Source organism: Vulpes lagopus, chromosome 17, assembly GCF_018345385.1.
Source record: "Vulpes lagopus strain Blue_001 chromosome 17, ASM1834538v1, whole genome shotgun sequence".
In the NCBI taxonomy this organism is placed as follows: Eukaryota; Metazoa; Chordata; class Mammalia; order Carnivora; family Canidae; genus Vulpes; species Vulpes lagopus.
This window is the reverse complement of record NC_054840.1, coordinates 20460325-20464859: the sequence shown is the minus strand read 5'-3', so window position 1 is coordinate 20464859 and position 4535 is coordinate 20460325. Positions and strand designations below refer to the sequence as shown.

Below are 4535 nucleotides of genomic sequence, written 5' to 3'. Positions count from 1 at the left end.
GTCACATAGTGACCAGAAGACAGCATATTCTAGGTGAACAGGGACATGGTTCCAGCCATATGGAGGGATGGGGCTCTGTCTGGAAAGGAAGGAACCAGGCAAAAGGCCTAGGAAGTTGCCAAAGACCCACAGCTGTGAAACAGCCATTTTGGGAAACTGGTGTGCAATAGCTTAGGGCTTCAATTTGTTGAAGCCCATTTACTAATAAAATTGTCAGATATTTGTACTATATAAGCTAGACTTTTTTTCCCTGTTTTTTTTTTTCCCTCCCAATTGGCCTTTGGTATTGGTAATTTTGAACAATTATTTTGTTTTTTTAAAGGTTTTATTTATTTATTTATTTATTTATTTAGTTGTTTGTTAGTTGAAAGAGTATGAGTGGGGGGAGGGAAGAGGGAAAGAATCTCAAGTAGACTTTACACTGAGTGCAGAGCCCAACGTGAGACTTGATCTCAGGACCCTGAGATAATGACCTGACTGAAACCAAGAGTCAGATGCTTAACCAACTAAGAATTAAGCCATCCAGGCACCCCAATTTTGAACAATTTTATCTTATCTCAGCTATTTTCTGAGGAACCAAGAGATGGGATACAGAATCACATCTGGCCTAAAATTAAAGGGAAGCACCTCATCTCTGAGATGCAGCATTATTGCTAAAAAATCATCAGGAATTGGGCTAAAGGGGAGAGAATATAGTGATCCTTTTCTTTGTACTTTTCTAGATAAAGGTCTTGCTTTGATTCTTACATCTTACATTTTATTTTAAATAATTGAAGCCATTTCCTTTGCATCCTTGCCATCCTAGTCGCTCTTCCAAACAGGTGCCCTAGTTCAGTTGTTTTCAAAAGTGTGGTCCTGGGATGCCTGGGTGGCTCAGTGGCTGAGCATCTGCCTTTGGCTCAGGGCATGATCCTGGTCCAGTGATCTGGGTCCAGGGATCAAGTACCACAGCAGGCTCTCTGCAGGGAGCCTGCTTCTTCCTCTGTGTGTCTCTGCCTCTGTGTCTCTCATGATTAAATAAATAAAATCTTAAACACACACACACACACACACACACACACACACACACACACACACACACAAAGTAGTCCTCAGACCAGAAGCATCACGGCAACATCTGGGAATTGTTAGAAATGCAAATACTTAGACTCCAACCACTCCTCAATGTAGCACTCTTGGGTAGGGCCCAATAATTTCTGTTTAACAAGTCCCCAGATAATTCTGATACACACTTAAGTTCAGAAATTCTCTGCTCAAATTGGTCCTAAAATGAGGACCTCAGAAGAGTCCCACACTTCATCTGGGTGAGGCAGATAAAGAATTCCTGCTCCTTCTGTGGGCTCGAGGTCAATCTAGGGTTAGAAACCAGTTCTCTTAGGTTGTACACCACGATTCTTTTCATCATATGCTCTGAACCTCAATCCTGGTAAAGAATTACAATGCTAAAGATAACTGCTAACATCATCTTTCCTTTAGTTTTGTGGGTTTACCAAATTGAAAAGGAAATAGCAGTTGGTAATTTCACATCTAGAAGTAGAACTTAAAGAAAGTAATCAGAGAAGTACACACAAATCTGATAGATATTCATTTAGACATGATTTATGACAGAAACTTAAAAGTATACAGTGGAGAAACTGAATAAGTAATTTTATAATATATCCAAACATTCTAAAACAACACAGTCATTAAAACTCATTTTTTTCCAATGATACATACTGATATAGAAAAATATATGCTATCAAAGTACAAAAGTAGAATATAAAACTGGATGTTTACAATAAACCTGATGTTTTAAACAAATATGACTGCAGATTCTATTAATAGAAGAAAAATAGACAAAATAAAAGGAAAAATAGAAGAAAATGTATCCACATTTTAAAAGTATTAGTCACTGAGTGACTAGGGATGTATAGGGATGAGTGACTAGGGATGTATAGTGTATAGGGATGTCTTTTTATTCTTGCTTTTTTTTCTGCTTAACATTTCTTCAATGATTTAATTTTTTCAACTTCATTATGGAAAAAAAAAAGCTGACGAGTGGTTATCCCATCAGGCATACTAATGCTGGTTTCTTATTACAATATTAGCATGACATTTCTGGATAAACTCAGGCAACAGGACCTGTATATGCTCTTCTGTCCTCCATTCTAATCCAGGATATTAATCCAGGAATGAAAGGTGATTTTTTTTGAAAGGTGTTTAATTAGTGTAAAGAACTCAGACATATTTGAGAACCATTATTAAATATAATTATCAACCATGAAATTTCTAGTTTCTAGTCATATGTCTGAGCAGTATTAAATACCAAAAGAGACGACAGTTGGAACTTCATTTTCCACCCAGTTGCTGTATTTTTACATATTTATTCTTCATCTATACAGCAATGTGACAGACAACTATTTTAGGGATTATCAAGAGCTTTCGTCTCATGATCCTCTGATCAAGTTCTATTTTTTTTTCAACATGGCTTAGCCAAAGTTAAGAGGAATGTGTTGTTTTCATAAATTTCAAGAAATGCTATGTTCGATATCATAGAATAAGAATTAGAATAATAAGCATTATTACCAGGAGAAATGCTAATATCTATAGCTACACTTTACTCATACTTATAAACCTCATTAAAGGGAAAGAGAAAAAGATGACAACTATGGGCTATTGGCAATAAATCCATTCATTAGTTAAAAAATATTTATCCAGAGACAAGGTTAACTGAGAACTTGCAAGGCAACATGAATGTGGATGCAGCTCAACCCCAATGCCTGCCTGGCCCTGAACATCCAATTCTAGGGACTCTTCTCCAATGCCTGAGATTTATGGGCCTGAAGAAAATTATGCATCCTTGCAAATGTCATCTGCTGAGACAACCCACAGAGGGACCATCTCTCCTCTTTCTTCTTCCATGGATCTGCTCATTCAGGATGGCTCTGATTCTTCCACCAGTCCCGGAGTACTGTCCACTTTGGTAGAGGAGAGCATGGTGAAGAAGGAAGATATGGCCCAGGGCAGAAACAGATCAGAACTGTGTTCTCTCGGGGCACCTGGGTGGCTCAGTTAGGTAAGCATATGCCTTTGGCTCAGGTCATGATCCTGGGGCCCTGGGATTGAGCTCGGCCTTTCTCTCCCCTACTGCGCCTCCCCTCACCTGTGTTATCTCTCTCTCTCTCTCTCTCTCTCAAATAAATGAATAAAATATTCTAAAAAAAATGTTCTCTCAGACCCAGCTATATGTCCTCGATGGTAGATTTCAGAGATAAAATACTTTAGTCTCCAGCAGATTCAATAACTTTCCAACATTCTGAGTCTTAGCCATAAGCAATTTAAGACCTGGTTCTCGGACCAGAGAATGAAATGTAAGATGTGGCAGAAAAACAACTGGTCAAAGAATAGAAGAGTATGACTTGGAACAGCTCAGCAACTACAGAATACCCAGGCTTCTATTCCTAGCACCAGGATACCTGAGGAACACTCCTGGAAACCTTCCAATATGGACAACCCAGACCTGGAATAACCCAGATTGGAGTAACAAGACCTGGAAGAGCCAGTCTTGGGGCAACCTTTCCCGAAACAGTCAGACCTGGTACCCCTAAGCCTGGAGCAGTCAGCTCCACAACCGGGAAGAGGGATCCTTGCAGCCCGACATTCTGAATTTCCAGCAAATTTGTGTCAGCAATTTGGAGTTCATCTGAGAAACTGCTGGGGAAAGCCATAGTATAATACAGTAATTCACTAAGTATTTTAGTACCCAGCAAATAATGGATTTATTCTCAAATTACTCTGAACCTATAACCTGAAGATGTGTGATGATGAGTTTACTATTAAATCTCAATTTGGGCCATGGCTGAATTACTTCTAGGATCTGTATTTTAGGGTCCAGTATCTCTGCCTTGATACTTTGTTTCTCATTATGCTTATCATGTCCATTGAGGAGGTAAGATTGGAGTCTAATCAAGGAGTTTTCAGTAGCAATGGCTGCTACAGACAGCATGATAAAAGATGTTTCTGACTGTAGATAACTAGATATAATACTAATTTGGATATCTTTAGGCTTTAGAATCTAACTTCAAGAATTGTAAGTAAAAATACACAGACATGTGATGAAGGATTATTTATATTTTCTGAGATTGTGAGACTTTACTTGTTGATAACATCAATTGTCATAGTGAATATTTAAGCTAAATGTGCTTCATCGATTTCCTCTGCCCCTTTGTGTTGTTTTACTGCAGCTGCTAATTTGTTCTTTATTCTAATAGTTGTAGAAAGATGTTTTGTATTTTAATGTATCATGATAATAGTACCGGTTTGTCTGGTTGGTTTATAGGTTTAAGTACAAATAAATAAAATACCCACTTAAAAACTATTTATTGAGTGCTTGCTATGTGCCAGGCACTGTGGTAACCATGGCTATAAAAGCACATCATGAAGATTATGTTATAGTCTAACAGAACTTATAAAACATTATTAGACATTGGAACTCAAATGAAAGTAAAAAAAAAAAAGGGATTAGATCAGAAGAGAACTATGGGTCAATGTTATGA

The 4535-nt window shown here is 37.8% G+C and overlaps 1 pseudogene; it reads left to right on the top strand.

Annotated features, from left to right (window-relative positions):
• Positions 1-2729: 2729 nt before the first annotated feature.
• On the top strand, positions 2730-3801 carry LOC121477299 (annotated as a pseudogene).
• Positions 3802-4535: the final 734 nt, after the last annotated feature.